Source organism: Acomys russatus, chromosome 14 (genome assembly GCF_903995435.1).
Source record: "Acomys russatus chromosome 14, mAcoRus1.1, whole genome shotgun sequence".
In the NCBI taxonomy this organism is placed as follows: Eukaryota; Metazoa; Chordata; class Mammalia; order Rodentia; family Muridae; genus Acomys; species Acomys russatus.
The window spans coordinates 47,363,745-47,389,729 of NC_067150.1; the positions used below are offsets into that span (position 1 = coordinate 47,363,745).

Below are 25,985 nucleotides of genomic sequence, written 5' to 3' on the forward strand. Positions count from 1 at the left end.
AATGCCACCATCCCCAGCATTAGATGGCTTGGTACCACAAGCGACAGAGTAATTCTATTGCCAAAGGTGCCTATAGCCACAAGTGGAAGGGTGATCTACCGCAGAAGCCACCTCAGCCACACACACTACTCCTGTCACAGCACTGCGCTCTCTTCCTTGTTCAGGCTCCTAACTTTACCCATGTACCTGTCCTTAGCCATCTGACTTCCCTGTGGTCTCCCTGGTCCATCATCTTCCCCGGGTATTCACAGAAGTACCCCCAAACACCTCAGCATCCTACCTCATCTGCTCCAAGCAATATTTGTTTACTCACTCATTAGACTTTCTCCCAGTGCCAACTTAGATGGAGTGCTGCCTAGGTATCCCGCGGTCAGGAAAATCCCCATGTGATGTGATGGGCTTTTTTAGGGAACTCTAGGTGACGGCCTTCCACAATGAGCAAGAAGACAAATTCACTCCCGTAGAGGAGGGAGATGACTGGGCCAGACATAGAAAAGTGTACTGAGTGACAGGTGACAGGTTAAATTCATTCTCTGGGACAGAGAGACGCAAGTGATTCTAGCCCTCTTCCTGGGGTCCCAGTGACAAACCTGGGCACCCCAAAGCTCACTAATATTAGACTCACAAGCAATGGGTAGGGCATTATGAGCAGAAGAATGGGTGACCTTAAAGCAGCCACAGTGAAGGCCTGCACCCAGCAAGGATGGCGACTCCCCCATGCCTGAATAGAGGGCACCCCCACCTCCCCTAGTCCTCCCCTAAGGCCACATGCAATTAAGGCAGAATTGCATGTAACTGATTGGATGCTCAGATGAAGGTCCCACAGCCCTCACCCATAGAATGTCAACTGTCAACAAGCCCAGCCGTGATGATGTTTTACAATGGGACACAGCTGATCTGATGGGCTCAGAGACTAGTCCTGTTCAAGAGGAGGGCACACTTTAAGGAGCATACTCTGGGGGAGGATCATATGAAGTGGGGCAACGAACCAAGTGATCACGTGGAGAACAGCTTGAGATAAGAATGGCCAGTGCAAAGGCCCTGGGGCAGGAACACAGGTCACTGTGCACTAGAGAAAAGACCCTAATGTGCTGCAGGTCAGCACAGAGAAATAAGTCAGCAAAGTCATGTCATCAAGCTGTCTGCATGTTTTGTTTTGAGAAAGGATCTCTCTATGCAGATCTGGCCCACCTCTACTGGGATTAAAATATATATATATATTTATTTATATGTGCACTGGTCTTTTGCCCGCATGTATGTCTGTGTGAGGGCACCGGATCCCCTGGGACTGGAATTACCGACAGTTATGAGCTGCTATGTGGGTGCTGAGAATCGAACCCAGATCCTCTGGGAGAGCAGCCAGTGCTCCCAAGCCTGAGCCACCTCTTAGCACCCTCTGCTGGGGTTAAAGGCATGAGTCTGGGTCCAAGTTGTGCACCAAGAGAAGATGCTCCAAGCTCAGGGCATGCCAGTGACGCCATCTGACTGAAAAATTTAAACCACCATTTTTGCTGCCCCATATGTGTCCAAATTTAAAAAAATTTTTACAGAAAAATCATGGCTGTCTGGTATTTTGAAAGTCTATATCCTTGATGTCCCAACCATCCAAAAACCAAAATCTCTCTGCTTTCCTCTTCCTATTTCTCCTTGCAAACCACTCTGTTGAATTTTCTTGTCCTCGTCACACCCCCTCTTATTTTTCCAAGGAGGTCTTCATCTATTCTCATTCCCACACCTGTACCTCCATCCCGCACCCGTACCTCCATCCCGCACCCATACCTCCATCCCGCACCCATACCTCCATCCCGCACCCGCACCCGTACCTCCACCCCGCACCCGTACCTCCATCCCTATACCTCCATCCCGCACCCGTACCTCCATCCCACACCTGTACCTCCACCCCACACCTGTACCTCCATCCCGCACCTGTACCTCCATCCCATACTCGTACCTCCACCCCGCACCTGTACCTCCACCCCGCACCCGTACCTCCATCCCGCACCCGTACCTCCATCCCACACCCGTACCTCCATCCTGTATGCTTCCTTATGTCTTCTTCTTCCCCTCTGCCCCAGGAGCATCACCTGGGCCACGCAGAAACACTTACTTAGACTTTGCAAGAGTGGGTATCAGAAAATCCCTTACAGCTTAGAAGCACCATGTGTGATTCTGGTACACTGCTGATTTGCAAAACCCTGTTCTCAGCCGGTAAACATAGCAGCGTCTCCCACTTTAGAAACAAACATCTCACTTAACACTGATTCTCCCACTCAGCCTCCCTCTCTGCCCTTCCCACTGTCTCTCCCCCAAAGCTCCTGAAAGACTCATCCCGCACGTGTGTGTGCACACACAAGCACGCACGTAGTGTTTCTGACTTTGCTGAGTGTGAGGTCACTTGAGACTGTTCAGATGCCAAGTGTACAAATCTAACAGCACCCAGAGTGTGTGGGCACAACAAGACCACTCTGTGGCAAGTGGCTGGACTCTGGCTCTGGCTTTGACTCCCAAACTTCAGCTTACTCTTTTACCCACCGCACTGTGCCATTGCCCCTTAGTGCCACGGAAAGTGCCCTTGCCGGAGTTACCAGGGATGTATTACCCTCCCAAGAGGCAGCGCTTTGCCATGGGTTCATCTTTACCAAAACTCTTCCCAAATTAGATTGCCACCGTGGAAGTATTGGGTGGTTGAGGCCGGTAAGACGTGAGTGGGTCATTACAAGGTGTTTCTTTTGAATGTGTGATAGTCACCACTTCCCACATGCTGAATTCTGCCACCCCAGCCCTTACTGAGTTTTGAGTCAGGGTCTAAGTTACTCAGGCAGATCTTGAACTCAAAGTCCTCTTGACTCAGCCTTCGCACAGAACTGTGCCACCAGGTCCAGCTCTGTCTCCTTGAAGTGAGTTTTTGTCTCAGAGAGAGGCCGCCTGGCACGCTTTGCTGCTGACGGTGCTCACTTGTCCATCTGTCTCCTGCTGTGCCCTGAAAGAGCCTGACATAATAGATCAGCAATTCTCAACCTGTGGGTCTCGACCCCTCCTCGGGGTTGAATGATGCTTTCACAGGGGTCACTTGAGACCATATGCATACCAGATGTTCACATTGCATTCATAATAGTAGCAAAATTAGTTATGAAGTAGCAACAAAATTAATTTTATGATTGGGGGTCACCAGAGCACGAGGAACTATGTATAGAAAGGAGCTGCAGCATTAGGAAGGTTAAAAGTCACTGCAATAAATGGAGCTACTGTGTGACACCACCTCACCGGCCTCTCCAGCTTCCAGAACTGAGTCAAAATAAACTGCTTTCACTAGGTATGGTGACGGAACAGCTCTATTGAGGCAGAAACATGTAGATTTTTGTGAGTTCAAGGCCAGCATGCTCTACATAGCAAGCTCCAGGCCAGCCAGGGCTCCACGGTGCGATGCTGTTTCAAAAAACAAAGAGAAAGAGCACTGGCTGCTCTTCCAGAGGTCCTGAGTTCAATTCCCGGCAACCACAGGGTGGCTCACAACCATCTATAATGTGATCTGATGCCCTCTTCTGACATGTAGGCAGAGCACTGTATACATAATAAATAAGTAAAATATTAAAAAATAAAAAAAGAAAGAAGGAAAGACAGAGAAAATCCACTTGCTTTCCTGTGTCAGTTGCCCAGGGTTGGGTTCCCTCTGCCAGCAACAGATGTCTTAAGGAGGACACGTCCCGGTGGCGAGCACACGCCCGACTCACCGCAGAGGCCAAGTTCACAATGCTGCCCCTCTCAGGCACCACCGTGGCCTCTCTGTGTTCTGTTAGGGAAGGCGTGGTGTTGGTGCTGGTTGCGGTGACGGTGAGGGTGTGCCGCAGAGTTGCTTATTAACATCCTGGTACAGACGCTTCGTGTTCAGCAGCAGTCACCGTGCTCCGTTGACTGCTCGGTTTTTGAAGCTCTCTCTCCACCCTTCGCTTCTGTAAACACATCATTTCTTAGTTCCGCTGTTGCTTCCTTGGCACCTCTCTTCCTCACACCCCTCTGTCCTAAAATTCAGGCTTGTGACTTGGCTTTCTCAGCCCACCTTCCCCTCAGTGCTCTGGATGTAGCTGTGACTCGCCAGAGCTGGCATGGCCACACACAGCTTTCTTCGTATCATTTCCTGTCAGGGCAGCTGACTGGCCACTGTGTTGCTCTTCACATGTGGCTGAGGCCCGTGTTGGGGCTACAAGGCCATGCGGTGGTTAGGCCTGGGCCACGCCCACCTCCCGGCACACGCAGCTTCCGGTCGAGAGCAGAGATCCCACCTTAATTGTGTAATCATTGATTTAATCGCAATCGGGAATAGTGAGCAGGCTGAGGCTGTGGGATACAGAAGAGGGACGGGGGGGGGGGGGGCAACTTGGCTCTGCACTCTGCTTTCTCAAGTACAGCCTCTCACTTTCCTGCAGTCTGCACCCCCAAGGCCAACATGGGAGAACGGAGAGTGGGTATCTGTCGCTTCTCTTATTGACTCTGTTTGTTTCTTTTTGTTTTTGTTTTTGTCTTTTTCAAGACAGGGTTTCTCTGTGTCGCCTTGGCTGTCCTGGACTAACTTTATAGACCAGGCTGGCCTTGAACTCACAGCGATCCGCCTGCCTCTGCCTCTCGAGTGCTGGAATTAAAGGCGTGCACCCACTACTGCCCGACTTCCCTCTTGTTGACTCTTGACTTGTACGTTGCCCACCACAAAACTCTAACCTTGATTCCCCAGTGCGTGAGATAAAATTCCTGTCCCCAAAGGAGAAAGCCCCCCATTATAAAAATTGATACTTGCTTGTAATAGTTACCGGTCTCATTAGAGCAGCTGTGGAGTCTGTGTTGCACACAGGCTACGTGTATAATGTGTGTATACAGCACACGTGTATGCTATACCTTTGAAGCTGCCCCTCCGGGGAACATCCTCCCTGTCCTCAGAACCTTCACTGTGTGCTTGGGGAAGCCCAGGTGAAAGCACCAGAATCCTACTGCCAGAGCACGAAGAAATTGTTGAGTCAGGTGACCCTGTTGACCTTGAGTGACAAAAAGACACAAGGGCAGAAAAAAAATGTTTATTATGGCAGTGTGGGCTTAGGAAATCCTGCTGCAGGTGGGGTCCCCTCCTAACAGTCACCTGATCAACTTGATGCTGTGATCAGACCTTGGCTGAGGCCACCTAGTGTCCTTACTGTAAGCCCTCTGCCCAAGGAAACTCAAGTCTTGTTGTTTATTTATAATCAAGAATCTGACTGATGTGATGCTTGACACTGGAAAATTCCAAAAAGTAGAAGTTAAAAAAAGGAAAAGTCTACATTTAAAAAACAAAATAACTAATGCTTTCTCCCACTCTTTTTTAAACATTTGTGTGTGTGTATGTGTGTGTGTGTGTGAGAGAGAGAGAGAGAGAGAGAGAGAGAGAGAGAGAGAGAGAGAGAGAGAGAGAGAGAGAGAGAAAGGGGGAGGGAGAGAGAGAGAGAGAACCTCCTGGAGTCAGTTCTCTCTTTCCACCATGTGAGTTCGGGAATGGAACTCAGGTCCCCAAGCTTAGAAGCTAGGTGCTCAACCAGCAGAGCTGTCCTCAAGAACCTTGGGGCCCTTTCTGACATTGCGATACAATGTTGCAAACTTCACTCTGAGAACCAGACAATCCATTCTCAAATGTTTTTAATAGGCGATGTTTTGTTTTGTTTGCTTTAGAGACAGGGTTTCTCTGTGTAGTCCTGGCTGTCCTGTCCTTGAACTCAGAGGTCTGCCTGCCTCTGCCTCCCAACTGCTGGAATTAAAGGCGTGCACTAGCACGCAATGTTTTATGAGTTTGTTCCAGGCTGCCTTCGTGGCTCTCCCTAGCCCCACACTAGGCATACCTGGTGGCCAATTGCTGTCCATGACACACCAGCATCTACCCTGGGACTCGGTGGAGGACTAAGCTAACTTCAGGCAGTTCTCAGTCCATTAGCTGGAGTTTCTTTCTACGGTGGCAGCGGCGGCGGGGGTAGTGTTTGGGGCAGGTTATTTCCCAAGTCCCGAGTCCAGGCAGAGAAAAGTTTTGTACTCTCAACTTCTACATTTTCCCTGATTTAAGAAGGGGCATATATTCATTACAGAACATGTAGAGCACAGAAGAAGCTCCAATCAGTGATCACTGTTGTTAAAAACTTGGGATAGTCCCTGAAAATGATTGCTGAGAATACACTGATTGTTCCCAGTTTTTATGCATAGTTAACTGAGAAACTACCAATTTAGGAGGGGAAAAAAAAGACATGAAGAGGTGTTGGGAAATGGGTAATATCTGCAATTTGCATAATGTATTATTCTCTGCCAATTAAAAAGCCTTAATGGATTTGGGTTTAAGATGCAGAAAATCATTTCACTTATTTCTTGGCAGTGGAAATGTGCATTGTGCCGTCCATCACTGCTCTGCTCCTCCTGGGCTAAACAGAAGGCTCTTTGTTCAGCTTTTTTCCTAGTGCAGTATCCCAAGTTCTTGAAATTTTTGTCCATTATTGGCAAGTGCAAAAACACAATAGGAGCTGTTAGTGTCTTTTGTGTCATTAAACATGGCGCAGATGTGCTCGGAGTTGTGGAACCACTTGTGCGGCTGGAGAAACACTTTTCCAGGAACTGAGAAGCGAGTGGAACAGAGAAGCAGCAGCTGACAGGATGAGTCAGTGAGGTGGCAAAGAACATGGGGCCACAGTCAGCCTGCCGAGACTTGCCTCTGGGTTCTGGCTCCTCAGCAAAGCGTGTTGGGACTTTAGCTAAGTCGTATTACGTTCCCTGGGCCTCGATTTCCTCATCTGCAAAGTAAGTAATACCATTTGCAAATGTTGTCTCCAGAATGGCGACGATAGTGACTAAGGAGATTGCTCAGTGGGTGAAGCACTTGATGTGCAAGCGTGAAGAGCAAAAGTCCACCCCAAAACCCGTGGGGAAAGCCAGGAGTGGCAGCAAGTGTCTGTGAGGCCAGAGCTGGGCCTCCAGGGACAGGAGGCGTGCTAGCTAGCCAGCCTAACTCAACTGGTGAGTTTCAGGTTAAGTGAGAGTCTCTATCTCAAAAATTAATGTGGAGGGTGATTAAGGAACATGCCCCAGGCTTCTATGTGTGCTTGCACGCATGCATACACACATACACACACACACACACACACACACACACACACACACACACAGTCTTAGTTTTCTATTGCTGTTATAAAACAACATGACCATAAGCAGCTTGGAGAGGAAAGGGCTTATTTCGGCTTACCACCCTCAGGTCACACGCTATCACTGTGAGAAGTCATGGCAGGAACTTGAAGATAGAGCTGCTGCAGAGGCCATGGAAGAGTGCTGCTGACTGGCTTGTTCCTCACGGCTTGCTCAGCCTGCTTCCTTACAGCATCCAGAACCTCTAGCCCAGGGGTAGCACTGCCGACAGTGAGCTGGGTCTACTCACATCAATCATAAGTCAAAAAGCTGCACCACAAACTGGTCCACAGGCCAATCTCATGGTGGCCATTTGTCAACTGAGGTCCCCCTCTTTCCAGATGATTATGGCTTGTGCCAAGTTTACATAAAACTAGCCAGCAGCCACATGCGTGCACATGCACAGGCATACAAAGTATTAAAAAAAGAAGAGGAAGAAGAAGAAGGAGGAGGAGGAGGAGGAAGAGAAGGAGAAGGGTGTGAGCCACATTCTGTTTTTTCATAAATAATTCCAACTACCCACGGGCGGGGGGGGGGGGGTAGTTCGGATAAAAAATTCCATGCCAGTCTGGGCAATTAAGCACGAATCTATCTCAAGGTTAAAAAAAAAAATAGAAATAGAAGAAGAAAACAGTGGGTATAGATGCAGCTCACTCAGAGACTCTGGGTTTAACCTCCAGTGTCCCCAAAAGAAAAGGGGTTACAGTGACAAGAATAACACCCATTCCACACAAAGCCATTTCATTAAAGAGACCTAAATATATAAACATTCTTAGCTCCACTGAGTAGGAGTCACCCATGACTTACAATTTGCAGGGCGACTGAGTTCAAGAAATCTTTATATCAGAAATTTTTGCTTAAAATTTTTTCAGCAAAAAAAATTTTTTTTACGAAATTAAAACATACATTCAGAAAAGTATACAAACTGTAAGTGCACAGCTTACTTTTAAAAAACTTTTTATTGATTCTTTGTAATTTCACATTATGCATCTTGTTGACTCTGTTTTTTAACAATTAAACTTTATTATACAACCCAACTAGCTTATACAAGAAGGAAAAAGGTTAAAGGGACAAAAGAGTGGACCTTCCAGTAGCCGTTTCACGGGATGGGTCCTTAGGTGTCTCTCTGGCCGGCGTGTTGGTCCAGCTGGTCCGCTGCTCTCCCTGCGCTCTCCCGCCTAGCTGACTTTGTTGTTCTCTCTTCCCCAACTGCCTGAGTCACGTGGGAAGGACCGTCTTCTTCTCCCGGGGAGGGTCAATTAGAAAGACAATAGTCCAAGTGGGGTTCCCAGGTCTGCTTCCTGAATTCCAGACCCAGGATGGCTTCACTCAGTCTGTCACAAGGTATTCATGGGGTGCCCCAAGGGTAAAGCCCGCCAAGACTGCTCCCACCTGTGACAAGGCTTATTCTTTCCCACAGCATCTCAATCCCACTCATCTCTCCGTCCCTTCATATCCACCTCCACCCTTGCACTCTCCCTCCCCCCAAAACAAACAAACACTCCTCCTAACCATTTCTAAGCAGTTCCGCCCTCACTACGGGTGGCCAGCAGTCTCCAGCACAGGCTGCGAAAGGCTGGAGGAAGAGGCCTCCATCTATGCAAACCATAGGGAAGTCACCACCCATGCTTATGTGGTGGCTGACTTAATGCCACCCAATGCTCTGTAAATAAGCTTAATAAATTCACTGGTACCCCAGAGAGAATTTTGGTGGAGTTGGAACTCTGTTACTGGAACTTCAGGAGGAGAGGTGGACATACTTTTCATCTCCTCCAGCAACAGAGCTTCAGCGGTGGTCTCCACGCTCTACAGAGCCAATTCTGTAGAGCAGCTCCACAAATACAATGGTAAGGTCAGAGCAACAGTTTGTTTGTTTGTTTGTTTTTCAAAATAGGGTTTCTCTATGTAGCCTTGGCTGTCCTGGACTCACTTTGTAGACCAGGCTGGCCTCAAACTCACAGCAATCCACCTGCCTTTGCCTCCTGAGCGCTGGGATTAAAGGCATGCCAGAAAATAAAGTTGAGCACAATAGAGGAAGGTGGCTAAATTCTTGTCTCTGGCCCCAACATATGCACACACAAGTGAGTGTACCCACCACACAGATGTGCTCACACACAGTGACAAGCTTTAAACATACTTAGAGTTAATTATAAACTCCCACAAGGGATATCGGCGGTGGAGAGCTGGGGCTCTAGCTCAGTGGTAGAGCTCTTACCTCCTGTGCATGACACCCTGCGTACTGAAAGCAAATCCTTGACCCTCACCTGTTACATAGCACACTGAGCTATCCTGAGGCCAGCGACGACACCATGCTCGGCTGTGTGTCCCTGTGCCAGCCACAGCAGGTGGAGGGAAGTGTTGACTGAGCAAATGGAGAAGGGGCTAGAGCCCTGTCTTCGTCTGATGGGAGACAGCGTATACATCCTCACAAAATGACCACCCCTCCCCAGTAAAGAGACACACTGGACACCGTCTTCACAGAAACACCTTCCCTAAGTGATTCCCTCTCGAGGAAAGTGTCCTAGCTCTGACTAATGGCCCCACAGCCTGGTCAACATGCCTAAGATAAAAATGGGGTGTGGGTTAGAGAGTTCCTTTTAGAGGAGATGGCCAACAGCACAGGGCTGGGGAGATGTTAGAAATCAGGAATACGGCTTCTCGGAGAAAAGAGGGCTCCTTTGCTCACAAAAGCTGTATGCGAAAGAAAGTGATACTGTAAAAGCAATTTTATTCTCCTGGCTCAATTGCTGTCTAGGAATCTAACTGCCTCCTCCTGCTAACCTAGGCCTAGTCCTGGAAGCTTCCAGCCTTCATACAAACTACCCTAAGCCTCTGAGAATGTTTTCAGCCTCTGAGAATTACTACTTAATAAACTCACCCTTTCTTGTTTTTTTCTGAGCTTTAGGCTAGCTGGTTCAACTCAGCTGTTCTGGCTCGAGCTCTCTTAACAGCTGACTTACTTAATCTGGCCTCTCTCTTGCCCCAAAATTGCTGTATTAAGCCTCAAACTAACTCAGCTATCTGCTCTAAATCTTCTGGCTTCTTCTCATTTTTCTGGCTCATTCTGTCTTCACCTAAGTTCTCTCTCTGCAACCCATTTCTCTATTACTGTCCTGGTAAAAACTGCCTCCTCTCTCTCTGTAAAACTATCTTAAGTAGCTTCCCTTTCCTCTCTCTTCTGCGAGTTGGGTGCATCCTATTCTGTCAAACCTTTCTCTGATTCATCACCTTTTCTGCCACTCAATTAGACATCACTTTCAAACATGGGTGTTTCCTTCTACAAACTAACTTTACCTTTGTTTGGGATTAAAGGCGTGTACCACCACACCTGGACCTCAGCTTTTCTTTACCTGATACTTGCTCTATACCAGGCTGGCCTTGAACTCAGATCTGATTGTCTCTGTCTCCTGGATTAACGGCGTGTTTGTATTCCAGCCAGATCACACAGACCTAGATGATCTTTGGATGTGATCTCTTGCCAGCTGGATCACATAGACCTAGAAGGTCTTTGGATGTGACCTCTTGCCAGAGCAGCCATGTTGTGAATTAACGTTCCTCTACACAATACCCAAGAGAAAGGTAGAGAAACTGTGATGGGGAGCCATAGGCCCAGGGAAGCCCTAGCAGCCAGTGTGGACTCCTCCTTGGGTCCCCTGGTCAATGGGGCGGTAGGGGAGGCATGAGAAGGGCTCAGGACCCAGGAGATTGTGTTCCAGTTACTTCCCTATTGTAAGTATGATAAGAAATCATGATCAAAGCAACTTACAGAAGAAAGAGTCTATTCGTGACTCATAGTTGCAGAGGGCTAATACAAGTCTATGACCATAGTTGTGGGGAGCAGGCCGGCAGGCAGTCAAGCAGGCAGGCACCAAAGAATTAGCTGGGAGCGTACATCAGAAGGCAGGGAGAGAAAGGGGTAGGGTAGGGTAGGATATCGACTGACTTTCGAGACCTCAAAGCCCACCCCCAGTGACACACTTCCTCCAAAGAGGACACAGTTCCTAATCCATTCCAAACAGTAGGTGGCTACTGGGGACCAAGCACTCAATATACAGGCCTATGGTGGGTGTTACCACCCAAATCCCCACCCTCCCTCCCTAGTCTCCACTCACAGCGACCAGCTTGGCTCTCAGAGAGGCTCAAGGGGGCAGGACACACCTTCCTGACCAAGAGAACATAGAAAGAGACAGAAGCTGCCAGCTCAGGGTCCAGGCCTCTGGTGCTGCCAAGATCCCTCTGGCCATGGGTATGGACCATCCTTGGCGGAAGGGGCCCAGCCCCTGGGGAACAAGGGAGATTTTGAAAGCCCAGGTTTTCACAGCCACCAACTAAGCAGGTACAACAGCTGCTCGGACAAACAAAACAAGCTATGTGGCCTGCAGAGTTGAGAAGCCCGTTACCGAACAGGCTTCCTGGGAGGCCTAGCTAGAGACCAGCATGTCCTGGAGGGCGAGGATGGCGGGCTCTTCCCCTGCTGCAACCAAGCCCAGGTCCATGGCCCTGGCTCATGCAGACGCTGGGGCAGATGTCTCTCTGTGTTCCTGCGGACGGCACAGAGCCATCTGGACTGGCGCTGTAGTTCAGTGGTAGAGTGCTTGCCTCGTATGAAAGGCCCTGAGTTCAATGCCTAGCACTCTGCACACAAAACAGGTACCTGATGCAGTTGCTCTTCCATTTTGTACCAGGTGGCCCAGCCTCACGGTTCCTGATCACCATCACCCCCAACCCCCATCCCCAACCCCCCTGTACTAGCTTCCAAGGCACTGATGGATTTTGACAATAGAGTTCTCAACAAACAGACCCCCACACATACACTTGGGGTTTATCCAAAGCAGGCCTGCCCCTTTCTCCAAGGCTTTAAGTCCAAGGGGCAGGAAAGCCTCATGGCTTGCTGCAGTGCAAGCTGGCCCCCAGCTTGTCACCCTGCCTCTGCCCTCAGGGTACCCGGATCACGAGTCAGAGCCTGGCTTTTTCCCTATCTGTACACAGGATCATGGCCATTCCTCTTTTTCCTCTCAGCCCCAGGAACCGTGGTTGCGCTCACAGCCGACTAGACTTGTCACCTCTGAGCACTGTCGTTCAGCAGAAATGAAGACTTCCGGGAACGAGGACAAACTGAGATTTCCTAACAAGCTCAATGATAGACAGGCCAGGACATCATGATTGAAGTGGAATTTAACAACACCTCGTGTCACGATCTGGAAAGATCTCCAGTTTGGAAAGTGGCTTAGCAATCACCACATCACTTCCTTTGCAAGGATTACAGATATGTGTGTGTGTGTGTGTGTGTGTGTGTGTGTGTGTGTTCCCGTTGGGCAAAAAGGACTGGAGAGAAAGCTCAGAGGTTAGAAGCACTGGCTGCTCTTCCCAAGGACCTGGGCTGGGATCTTAGCATCTACATGGCCGCTAACTACTGCCCATAACCCTAGTTCCAGAAGATGCAGTGCCCTCTCCAGCCTCCACAGGCACTACATGCACGTAGGCAAAACACCCATACACACTAAAAGATAAGGAAGAGTAAAGATACGTGCTTATTTGGGAGACGGCGCCGAGTAGGCCGAGCCGTCCGGGGCGTTGGGTCTGGGAGCTAGAGCCCCATATCTAGTTGTGTCTACCCACGATGTTGCCCTCCCAGAGGAAAATGGCCCAGCTTCCCTGGGAGGATAGCAGGACCAGGTTGCTTCCTGGAGGCCTCCGCCGGAAATGCTCCATCTTCCGCCTCTTCATCGCCTTTCTCCTGTTGGTCTTCTTCTCTCTACTCTAGCTGCAGCCCAGCTGCTCTGCAGATACGGCCCAGGTGACCAGAAGGCAAGGGCAAGAGACCTCGGGTCCTCCCGGGGCTTGCCCCCCACCCCCCCCCCCCCGTCCCCCAGAGCTGGCCCTTGAGCAGTGGGAAGAAGATGAGTGATGGGGGCCTCACCGCTTGGCAGTGCTGGTGTCCTTCCGGGAACGCTTTGAGGAGCTGCTGGTCTCTGTGCCCCACATGCACCGCTCCCTAAGCAGGAAGAAGAGCCAGCACCACATCTATGTGCTCAACCAGGTGGATCATTTCAGGTTCAATCGGGCAGCACTCATCAACGCGGGCTTCCTGGAGAGCAGCAATAGCACAGACTACATCGCCAACGCACGACGTGGACCTGCTCCCTCTCGGCGAGGAGCTGGCTGGACTATGGCTTCCCCAAGGCTGGCCGTTCCATGTGGCCTCCCCAGAACTCCACCCTCTCTACCCCTACAAAACCTATGTGGGCAGCATCCTGCTGCTTTCTAAGCAGCACTACTAGCTGTGCAACGGGATGTCCAACCGCTTCTGGGGCTGGGGCGGTTGAGAGGAAGAGGAATTCTACCGGCGCTTCAAAGGAGCTGGCCTCCAGCTTTTCCGCCCCTCAGGAATCACAACTGGCTACTAGACATTTCGTCACTTGCATGACCCAGCCTGGCGGAAGAGGGACCAGACACCCGTTGCATCTCAAAAAACAGGAACAATTCATGGTGGACCGGGAGGGAGGTCTAAACACTGTGAAGTACCGGGTGGATTCCCGCACGGCGCTGGCTGTAGGAGGGGCCCTTGCACCGTTCTCAATATCATGCTGGACTGTGACAAGACAGCCACCCCATAGTGCATATTTGGCTGAGTGCTAAACTGTAAGGAAGTCTATGCTTCCAGACCTCAATGCTGCTCAGGCTCAGGATCCCTCAAGCCTTAGGCCCAGGTCATAGGATGCAGACTGGCCTGAAGGAATCGACAGCCGGTCTGTATCTTCAGCATCCTGGCCCCCAGAACCAGGTGCAAGACCCGACACGGGTAGTTAGTTCCTGTGATACTTCTGGAAACATTTGTCAGAGAGAGGCTGGTAGTGTGGCTCCTGACTGACCTGCTCCACCCTGCCTTCCTGCTCACCCGGCTCTGCCTGCCCACCCATGCTGAGGCCTGAGACAATGGAAAGATGGGCTAGGACAGCCTCAGCAGCCTGCCTGCTCCTCAGGAAGATGAGCCTCACAAAGATGTAGTCGGAAGTCACATGGCCAGTATGATGGCAGTTGCTGCTAGGAAGCTTAGAACATCAGAAGGCAGACTATGAGCTCCATGCAAAGGAGCGGCTGACACTAGGTGTAGCTGGTTGTCACCACGGAAGAACAGGGGCCGTGTGTCACCAGATCTCACTTTTCAAAAGAAACTAGGATGCTGGATTCTAAGCAGAAGTTCCTGGTTTTTAAATGGTAGCAACTAACGGAAAACTTTAAAAAGCTATGGCAGGCCAAACAAAACGTTTTGTGGACCACTGAGAGGGGGATGCTGCAAAGGTGATGCTGTCAGTTGTACACTGGCAAGGAACTGGATCTGGGTTGGGGCAAGTTGGCAGGTGTAGATGGAAAGAAAAGCCAAAGGCACCAGCTCCTGCACTCCCCTGGCCTCAGGGGCAGCCCCCTCGGCTTCTGGATCTGTCTGGTTGGGCTCTGTCTCTGGCACGGTGCCCATCCTGCTTTACGACGGAAGAGGCAGAAGGAAAGTAACTGAAGAAGCAGAAGCACGGGACCTAACTGGGTGTGTAGTGAGAATTCTGGAGACAAGGTTTCTCTGAGTAACAGAGCCCTGGCTGTCCTGGACTCACTTTGTAAACAAGGCTGGCTTCAGACTCACTGAGATCCTCCTGTCTCCGCCTCCCGAGTGCCTGGCAAGTTTTGGTTTCTTTAAAAAAAAAAACAAAGAAATGTAAGAAGACGTTTTCACTTTAACCCCGGGTGTGGGGATGTGAAGCTACTTCGCAGCAGCTGACTGGAAACAAAGGTGTGGTTTTGCCAGCTGCAGATGGTTTCTGGGATTTTGTGACATTCAGAATTCTGGGAAATTTTCAGAAGGTATATAAATGCTAGAGCCCTCCCCCCAAAAAAGATATGTGTTTATTTATATCTGCATCAAATAATGCTGGAAAAAAATACACAAAGAATGAATGAAAGTGGTTATCTGCTGGGGAATCAGGGATGGGGCATGGGGCAGGTGTGGTGGGGGACTTTTTGTTTTGCTATGTGAACCATATGAATGGTTCTAAAAATTACAGAATCTAAGTTGCAAAGCACAAAAACTGACTGAAGAAACATATCAATGAAAAGATGAGTTAGAAACTATCCAGAGAGCTGGGTGTGGTGGTGCACGCCTTTAATCCCAACGCTCGAGAGGCAGGCAGATTGTTGTGAGTTCGAGGCCAGCCTGGTCTACAAAGTGAGTCCAGGATAGCCAAGGCTACACAGAGAAACCTTGTCTCGGAATAAATAAATAAATAAATATCCAGAGTTTAGCATCTTTTAGGATTCATGGGATGGAAAGACAGTGGCTCCCCTGGGTTCTAGCTGTGCATCTGGCCCTCTGCCAGCTGATTCCGCTGCTCTGACAGGTCTGGGCTTCTCTGCTGCTGCTCAGGCTTGCCACAGACTCCAGCCATGGGGCATGGGTATAAATCACTCCCTTGTCAGCAGGACCATGATTGGGACAATCTCCCAGAAGAGGACTCGGGTCAGGAAGACTGTAATTGGCTCACTTGGCTGGGCTATGGCAAGATGGGTTACTTAAAAGCCAAGGGCAAAGGCCTAGTTCACAATGGGGGGAACCTTTAGGCATGAGAGAGCAGCCTGGAAATGCCCAAGAAGGGGAGAAAGGAAGTGAGACCTAGGTGCCTATGGGGTCAGGGGGTTCCCAGTTTGCTGTGGGTCTCATGCTCTGTTCTCTGGGCTTTAGTTTCCTGTCTGTACAGCAAAGAGTTGGCCAGTTGGTACTCTGAAGTCCCTGCTATCTCCATGCCAGCCAGTTTTCCATGGCAAATGGTGCTGATCCCATGCAGGGCCAGCACGTATTGTTGACAAGAGCCCTGTCAATTGTCCTGTAGGTGTAGGCAGTCAGGGTGATTGATGGTAAGGCCTAGCACCTCTGCAAGACAGAGATGGAAAGCTGTCTCTACCACTGTCAGGTTGACCATGGGGGCACATGGGCTGTACTGCTCTAGGGAGGGGGACTGAGCTCCAGACTGGCATAGTGGGGGGGGTGGGGGGGCTGTGCTCTGTCACTTGTCACTGTGTGACTCTGCCAAGGGTCTTTCCTCTCTGGGCTTAGGCCTTTTCTCTGTGGGGGCTTCCGGAATGATAGCATCGATCTGACGGTGCAGTGAGTGGGAGAGTATTTGGGTGAAACTATGGGAGACCACCTCCCAATCTCTCCAGCTCCCCAACCTTGCTCTCCCCGGCCAGAGGGGAAGGCTGTGCTGTTAGTTAGACTTGAACACAAAGGCCTTCAGTGTGCTTGCAGGAGTCCTCACCGTGCATGACGAATCTGTAAAGCTCACAGACCTAAATGGTTTCAAGCCTGGTGAGTTAAGGCCACTGTCTCCTCCACTCCGAGTTCTACATCCTACCCCACCCTCACTGAATGGCCACGGGTATTTTGCAGTCTAGGAAAGGGTAAGGGATGTGTTGTGTCATTTACAGTTACTTCCATGTTAAAGTATTCCTGAGTGTATATAACATGTGTGTTTGCACACACAAATACATTTGTGACTGACTGTGTGTATGTATGCCTTAGTTAGGGGTTCTGTTGCTGTGAAGTGTATGCTCAATTTTCTTAACCAATATATTTTATTAACAACTTAGTGCCCGAGCATACGTTACTTATAACCCGACTAACCAAAATAATAGGAAATGAGGATTAATGGACACAATAACAAAACCGTAAGGATATCAGTTCCGAGGAAGAATTCTCCTGGCGCAATCTGCAGAATTTCTTCTCCTGGAACCTAGAGTAACCAGAACCCAGAACCTCAGCAGGAGCCAGAGTCCCAAGCCTTCCCTCAAGCAGTTCTCTCTAGGAGCGTCTCGAAGTGCAGTGACGAACAGCCAAAACTATCCCAAGTCTCCAAAAAGCCCGGCTCCAGTTTTGGGCTCATTTATATATCCCCTCTCAGAGTCTGTTCATGGGATCTTTTCAGCTGGCAACAATCAAGCTCCCACACGAGGTGGTAGGTCTTCTAGTGGATTAACCTCACCTGTTCTCTCACAAGACCGTTCCAATCCTGCACTTGGGATCCTAAAACACAGGTCTATCTCTCCTTCAGTAAAGAGACACCCCGACCATGACAGCTCTCATAAAGGTAAGTATTTAACTGGGGCTTACAGTTCAGAGGTTCAGTCCATTGTCATCATGGTGAGAAGCATGGCGGTGTGCAGGCAGACACGGTGCTGGAGAAGGAACTGAGAGTGCTACATCCTGACCCACAGGCAGCAGGACGTTAACTGGCTTGAGCTTCTAAGACCTCAAAGCCCCACCCCCACAGTGACACACTATCTCCTGCAAGACCACACCTACTCCAACAAGCACACAAGTCTATGAGGGCCATACTGTGCACATGAGGATGCCAGAAGACTACCGCAGGTGCTGGTCCTGGCCTCAGACCTTGTTTGAGACATGGTCTTTTTGTTGTTGTTGTTGCTGCTGTTGTTGCTTGTTCGCCACCACTGTGTACACCCGGCTAGCTGGCCAATGAGCTTCCAGGGATTCTCCTACCTCCGTGTCCCACCTTACTGTAGGAATACCGGGATGCTGCACACAACTTTATGTGGGCTCTTGGGATTTGAACGCAGGTCCTCAAACTTCTGTAGCGAACACCTTACCCACTGAGCCATCCCCATGCCAGCTGTACAGTTAAATAATCCTGGCCATTCTGGTGTGGGAATTGTTCCACATACATCCAGTTCACCAGTATCCACCATAGCACAATACGATGGTCCAGGCCGGAAGCCACAGTAAGCTACGACTGCGCCAATGCCCAGTATTGTCAGTTGCGGAGGAGAAAATAAGCTCGAAAGAAGTTGCAGAGCCAAAAGCTAGTCTGCAGAAAATTCTTCCACAGGACTCTCTGGGCCTCATGAGTGACCTCTCAGAACAGGAGCGCTCTCCTGTCAACTATCTATGTAGCAATGCAGTCTAGACAGTCATAAGCGCATCCTCTACGTTTTGGTTCTTTGTAATGGGTTTCGTGCACATGGAAGTCCATCAGTGTTCCAGTGTCTGTGGGGCTAAAGTATTGGAGCCCTCCTACAAACGGCAAGTGCTTCTGTATGTGTGAGGTTGGATGCTCTATGCATCTCAATGCACGGAGCCATTTCTTAGGGTCACCGGTGCATCTTGTTCTGATGAGGTCTGGCAGTTCCAGATGAAAGCACAGGCAAAATTGCCACCAGCACAGCAAGACCGCTCAGAGAAAGAAGTGCCCTAGTGGTGAGACTCCCACATGCACCCGTCAGTAAGTACAGTGCGTGTAACATAAGAGGGATTTTATTGCACAATTATGCGGCTCACAGCAATGTAGGAGCAATTTAAGAATGCGTCAGAATTGCCCTGGTTAATGAGTGCCATAAATTTAGGGTATTTAAGATTGATCCTTTGCAAACAAAAACTTGAAACACCCTCAAGTCTTATAGTTCATTTATATAAGAAACTTGATGAGGAGTCACCCCAATTTGACAACAATCCAAGAATTATTTAAGGCTTTACCAATTAGTCATAAACTCAAAAGAATTTTTAGTAAGCCATCATTTATAAAATAGCCAGTGGATAATCCAGCCATAATAGGGGATGCCTTGAATTATCTTTCTATAGTTTCTCTACAGGAGCTGTCAGTATAAAAGGTTGTGTCATATAATGAGATGACTAAAAGTGCATAGCAAAAAATGAGAGGGGTGGTATTATCATCCTAAAAGTGTGGTGAGCTGGTACTGATGCATGCCTGTAGTTCCAGTACTAGGAGACTCAGACGGGAAGTTCATGAGTTCAAGGCCAGCCTCAGCCATAGCGGAAGACTGTGTCTCCAAAAACCAAGGCTTGGGATGTGTCTCAGTGATAGAGCACCAGGTCTGATCATCTGGCCAGGCATGAATCTAAGCATGCTGCTTGCGAAATTATAAGTGTTAGCACCTATTTGTAACTTTTTAGTCACAATGTGTCAGCAACTCCTACTGGTTAGTCATCTGGATTTCTTTCCTCCTTAGAAGTGTTTGTATCTGATTTTACCTTGATAATTTTTAAGACTTTCTTTGAGGAAGGTTTCCAAATTGTATAGGCCTATAAATCTTGTGTCTGCTGATGATTCGTATCCCATGAGAGACCCCTGTCTATCCAGATGTGTCTTGCTGCTTGGGCCTCCTGTGGAGGAGATTTCACACTCCTCACTATATAGCCAGAGAGCTGGCAAGGCTCACAGTGGTGACAGCCTCTTCCAGAGGTAAAGAGTCTGTCTGTCCCCAGTCCCCCCATGTCAGCCCCACATCCCCCAGCACTTCCAAGGCAGGAAGGTCTGGCTTCAAGTTCTGCCTGGCTCTCATGCATTGATAACAGGGCTATATATTTTTTTTTTCGTTCAAAGTAAACCAGCAAACAGGGAAGTGGGTTGGTGTCTGGCCACCCCAGTCAACTCTTTAATGTTTTCAGCTTTCCTGTTGACTCTCTGGAAATTTCTAGGAAGACAGGCGCGCCCTCTGCAAATCATCACATGGTCTGGTCATTTGCAGTGTTTTTGCTTCCTTTCCAGCCAGTGGCTCTGTTAGTGACCAGCAGCACCAACTCCATTTACTCCAGTGCTGGAAGGTGGCTGAGAACAGAGCAGCCAAAACTGCCCCCTGTGCCTCCCTCAAGTCAGCTTGCTGCCATGCTGGGGGCCAGGAGAGCAGCTGTGGTCTACCAAGAGAAAATGGCCTGACCTCTTTCCTCACCTGCTCTCGGCCTCTCCCAGGGGTTCGATACTGTCGAACAACACATACCACGGTAGAATAAAGAGAAAAACTAGAAACACCTGTTAAAAATATGTAAACATGCCGGGCGGTGGTGGCACATTCCTTTAATCCCAGCACTTGTGAGGCAGAGACAGGCGGATCACTGTGAGTTCAAGGCCAGCCTGGTCTACAAAGCGAGTCCAGGACAGTCAAGGCTACACAGGAAAAACCCTGTATCGAAAAAACAAAACAAAACAAAGCAAAACTAAAAACCCAAAAAATATGTAAACATGGCTGTGGCCCAGTAGGGGAGAATACACAGACAGAACTCAGCTGTCTTGGCTGAGATGGAGTCCCTGTTTACTCCCCAGCTTTGGTCCTCAGCTAGCCAGAGCAGGGACCATGACATCCCCTAAACTCCTTGCTGTATCTTTGTTTCTTTCGCTGTTGGCCATTGCATACCGATGTTCAGGTCCTAATCAATCAGATGGCCCAATCAAGATGGGGCTAGCTGGCAGGACAGAGGCCTCTGTTGTGACTTCCTCACTACCTTCTAAAAGTGCAGTCAGCGCCGTCCTATAGTGTTTTCTGCCCGAGTTCACCCTGCTTGATCTGGCAGCCAGGAGACAGCATATGTGGGTGACTGACTGCTTGATATGTGGCTTTGGTGACTTGTAACTTGACCTAATTTTAATTACTTTTAAAATAAAAGAGCCACAGGTGGCCCCTGGCTACCGAATTGGACAGTTCAAGTCTCAAATCAGTCATTCTACACAATGCCAGCGTCTCCTCCTGTGGGCCTGTCCACCCAGCAACGCAGATAGCTCATAGTGGCCAGCTGGCAAGCTAAATTCTGTCCATCACACCTGCTAAGCATCCCCACTTTGAAGCTTTGATCTCTTGGTGATCAAACCCTCTAAACCAGAAGCTGTTGAATTGGGAAACAATACCTTTTTAAGAAAATTGGGGGGGGGGGGCTAGCAAAATAGCTCAGTGGGTAAATGTGCTCACAGCCAAGTGGATAACCCGAGTTTTATCTCTGGGACCCTCGCAGCAGAGGGAGAGAACCAGTTCTTGTGGTTTGTCTTCTGATTAATGACCCCCCCCCCCCCAAATAAAGTAACTAATTCTCCTGGCTCAGTTCCTATCTGGGAATCTAACTGCCTCCTTCTGCTACCTAGGCCTAGTCCTAGAAGCTTCTAGGCTTCGTAGAATCTATCCTAGGCCTAGAATATTTTCAGCTTCTGAGACTTACTGCTTAATAAGCTCATCCTTATTTGTTCTTTCTGAGCTCTGGGCTGGCTGCTTCAACTCAGCTGTTCTGGCTCAAACTTTTTTTCCCAGCTGATTGACTTAATCTGGCTTCTCCCTCCACCTGGAATTGCGCTGCTTGGGCTCAAACTAATTCAGCAACCTGCTCTAGTTTTCTGGCTTCTCATTTTCTGGCTCGTTCTGAGATCTTTGCAACCCATCTCTCTATTACTATCCTAGTAAAACTGCCTGCTCTCTCTGAAAAACTGTGTCTTAAGTAGTTTGCTCTCTCTTCCCATGAGAGTTGGTTGAATCCTATTCTGTCAAATCTTCTCTGATTCATCACCTTTTCTGCCACCCAATTAGACATCACTTTCAAACATGAGGGCTTCCTTTTACAAACTAGCTTTACCTTTGCTTGGGATTAAAGGCGTGTACTACCAACACTCCTGGACCTATGTTTTTCTTTACCTGATCCCTGCTCTATACCAGGCTGCTCTTGAACTCAGATCTGCTTGCCTCTGTCTCCTGGCTTAAAGGCGAGATTGTATTCCAGCTGGATCACACAGACCTAGAAGATCTTTGGACGTGATCTCTTGCCAGAGCAGCCATGTTGTGAATTTAACATTCCTCTACACCTCACCCCCCATAACAAGTAAGTAAATGTAAAGAAAAAAAAAAAAAGCACGCTGAGAAATGATTTAATAGAGAAGGGAATGGGCCACACAGGTGGCCAGCAGCAGAGAACTTGCGGGCACGAACAAGGTCCTGGGTGTGAGCCCCAGTGCTTGGTGGTGGTTGAGAGTGATACCCTACATCCATACCTTTGTTCTAAGGTTGAGTTCATATGCTGCATCCCAGAGGATGATACGTAGGGTTCTTCAAGGCCATCCTACCCTATGCAGGTGATAGGACAGCAAGCCCTAGAGCCATCACTGGCCCTCTTCTGAGACTGTGAATTGAGTTCTTGGGGGCAGCACAGTGTTGCGTGGGTTGCTAAGCTCGTGTGAGGTGTATTTGTTCACTTCCTTGCTCGTGGTGCTAAGAGAAGCCTGATGGAGCGAGACTTCATATTCTATGGCTGTTCCTGCCCATGGCAGCATGATTTCAGATGTGCAGAAGTGAACCTACTACTGAGAGTGAGAACCTCGCTGGTGGCAGTGGTAGCTTCAGCTCTAGAGAAACTGGCGAGCCCATCCTTGGATAAGTGATCTCTGACCCTACCTCTTGCTCTGCACAGACAGAGGATGGTCTATGGTAGCTATGGTTCTATGGTTTCCGTTTCAAATGAATGTGCCTATTATGCATACAATAAGCAAAGAATAAATAGTAAGAGGCAGTAGATAAAAACAGTGAATATGTAGTATGGTGGTTTGAACAAGAATGGCCCCCATCGGCTCATATATTTGAATGCTTAGTCATCAGAGAGTGGCGCTATTTGAAAGGATTACAAGGATTATGGGGTGTGGCCTTGTTGGAGGAAGTTTGTCGCTGGGGGTGGACTCTGAGGTTTCAAAAGTCCAAGCCAAGCCCAGAGTCTCTCTCTCTCTCTCTCTTTCTCCACCCCTCTCTCCCTCTCTCTCCCTTTCCCTCTCTTTCCTCCTCCCCTCCCTATCTCTCCCTCCCTTCCCTTTCTCTATCTCTCCCTCTCTCTCCCTTTCTCTCTCTCCCTCCCCCTCTCTCTCCCTCTTTCTCTCTTCCTCCTTCTCTCCCTCCCTCCCTCTCTCTCCCTTTCTCTCTCTCTCTTCCCCCTTCTCTCCCTCTCTCCCTCTCTCTCTCTTCCCCCCCTCCTCCTTTCTCTCTCTCCCCCTCCCCCTTTCTCTCTCCCTCTCTCTCTCCCTTTCTCTCTCTCCCTCACCCTCTCTCTCTTCCCCTCTCTCCCTTTCTCTCTCTCTTCCCCCCTCTCCCTCTCTCTCTCTCTCCCTTTCCCACTGCCCCGCCTTCCTCGCTCTGCCTATGGATCAGGATGTAGCTCTCACCTACTTCCCCAGCATACTGTGCCTACCTGCCACCATGTCACCTGATGTGATGATGATGAACTAAGCAAGCTCCCAATTAAATGCTTTATTTTTATAAAAGTTGCCTTGATCATGGTGTTTCTTCACCATGTTTGTGCACAGCAATAGAACAGTGACTAAGACAAGCAGCAAACTCATCAAATCAGGCATTTACAACCCTAAGCAGAGATGACTGCTGTGGCCTGACTCAGAGAAGAAGCAAACGTTACATCAAATAAGGTATTGCAACATCCATCAGAGACCAAGCTGGCAGGAAGCAGTCATTCTGGAGTTTCTAACCAAGAGTCTCTCTGTCTACTGGGCTGGTGATGCAGACCTTTAATACCAGCACTTGGGAGGCAGATCTCTGAATTTGAGGCCAGCCTGGTCTACAGAGAAAGTTTCAGGACAGCCAGGACTATACAAAGAAACCCTCTCTCTCTCTCTTTCTCTCTCTCTCTCTCTCTCTCTCTCTCTCTCTCTCCCTCTCTCCTCCTCCCCCCTCCCCCCCCCTCTCTCTCACACACACACACTCTCTAGTCTCTCTCTATGCATGAGCTTTGGGCCTCTTGTTCCCACACTGCAGGCATTTCTATACCACAGGATAAACAAGGCTTACTCCCTCTTGCTATTAAGTGAACAATTTTTGTTCTTTGGGGCTGTTTTCCTTTCTCCCTGTCACAGGGTTAGGCGACAAACTCATTTTGGGACAAGGGGTTTGGGGGTACATTTTAAGACAAACATGTTGGTTCTGAAATGGGGGTGGGCTTGTCACTGTGTCTAGAGCCAATGTCTCTGTAGATTTAAACAGCATGAGACAACTTGCCAACATATTGCATCTTATACCTGCCCCAACCTCTTTATTGCAGAGGTACAGGGTGGGCCATTTTCTCCCTGTTACTGAGACTGCTCCCACACTGGGGACTATATTTACTTACTTTCCTTGTTGCTATAATCAATGCCTGAAAAAAAGGAGGAACCAATTATCTTGGGTCAGAGTTTGAGAGTCCTACAGTCCATCACAGTAGGGAAGCCATGGTGCCAGAAGCCTGAAGCAGCTGGTCACATTGTGTCTGCAGACAGGAGGCTGCTCGACTTGTTTCTTTTTACCCAGCTGAGGACCCCAGCCCATGGAATACGGCTGGCCACGGTTAAGTGTTCAGTAACCTATAAGGCCAGCATGAGTGGGGTGGTCACACTGCAGTGTGGTATTTCCAAGAGGCCAGATAGGTGCAAACACTGACCAGGCTTGTCTTGGGGACAGCATCCTAGGGTGTGAACTATTTCTACAGCTGTGTGGGTGACAGGGCACATGTCCCCAAGTGTGTCTCCCCTAGGGACACTTGTGCACGAGCCTTCCTGTCTGTAGTTTTAATTCCAGAGTTTATTGTACATATATATTCTGGCATGCTAGCTCTGCATACCGAGCTGTCTATGTTCTCCACAATTTACACAGCATTATCCATACCTCCAGCTTTTTTAAGGGTTAGGGACTGAACCCAGGGCCTTGCACATGTTAAACCAGTTCTCTGTCACTGAGCTACCTCCCACCCAGGGTCTGGGTCTGCTGTCACATCATCTGGCATTTATGTTTTGGTAGGTAGATCCTGAATGGTCTTCTTTCCTTTTGTAGTTATTAGACTCTCAGTTGGTCTATTTATTTTTTCTTTTCTTTTTCTTTCTTTCTTTCTTTTTTTGTTTTTTGAGACAGGTTTCTCTATGTTATCTTGGCTGTCCTGGACTCATTTTGTAGACCAGGCTGGCCTTGAACTCACAGCAATCCGCCTGTCTCTGCTTCCTGAGTGCTGGGATTAAAGGCGTGAACCACCACGCCCAGCCATACATCTGTTTTGTTTTTTGTTTTTTAATAGAAAGAACTAGAACAGAGCCAGGTGTAGTGGCGCACACCTTTAATCCCAGCACTGCGGAGGCAGAGGCAGGCGGATTGCTGTGAGTTCGAGGCCAGCCTGGTCTACAAAGTGAATCCAGGACAGCCAGAGCTACACAGAGAAACCCTGTCTTGAAAAACAAGAAAAAAAAATCAAAATCAAAACAAAACAAAACAAAACAAAAAAAACAAACCAAACCAAACCACCACCACCAACAAACCCCAAAACAAAACCAGACTTATTTCTTTTTATTTTGTGTGCTTGAGTGTTTGCTGTGCGTATGTCTGTGCACTCTATGTATGCCTGGTGCCTAGAGGCGAGAAAAGGGTATTGGAGCCCCTGGAATTGGAGTTAACAGACAGCTGTGAGACACTGAGTGGCTGCTGGGCACTGAACCTGGGTCCTCTGCAAGAACAGTAAACATTCCTAACCACCAAGCCATCCCTGCAGCCTTCACTGTTCTACTACTTCTTCTTTTTTTTAAATGTATGAGTGTTTACCTGCATACGTTTGTGTGTGTGTGTGTGTGTGTGTGTGTGTGTGTGTGTGTGTGTGTGCAGTATGTGCATGCTGGTGCTCACAGAGGCCAGAAGAAGGTGTTAGATCCCTGGAACTGTTGTGAGCCACTTGATATGGATGCCGGGAGCCATCCAAGCCTCCTGGCCCAGGTCCTCTGCAGAAGCAGCAAGGGCCTGAACTGCTGAGCTGTCTCCCCAGCCTGCCAACTGCTCTGCTTTCCTTTCTCTGAGACAGGCTCTCACTCTGTAGCCCTTGCTGGCCTTCAACTCTATGGAGACCAAGCTGGCCTCAGATGGACAGAGCTCTATCTGCCTCTGATTTGGCTGGGCATGGTAGCACACAGCTCTAATCCCAGCACTCAAGAGGCAGAAGCAGGTGGGTTTTTGTGAGTTTGATGCCAGCC

General features: G+C 49.0%; 1 pseudogene; it reads left to right on the forward strand.

Annotated features, from left to right (window-relative positions):
• Positions 1 to 12,785: 12,785 nt before the first annotated feature.
• LOC127198053 (beta-1,4-galactosyltransferase 7-like) lies at positions 12,786 to 13,793 on the forward strand (annotated as a pseudogene).
• The last annotated feature ends 12,192 nt before the right edge of the window (positions 13,794 to 25,985 follow it).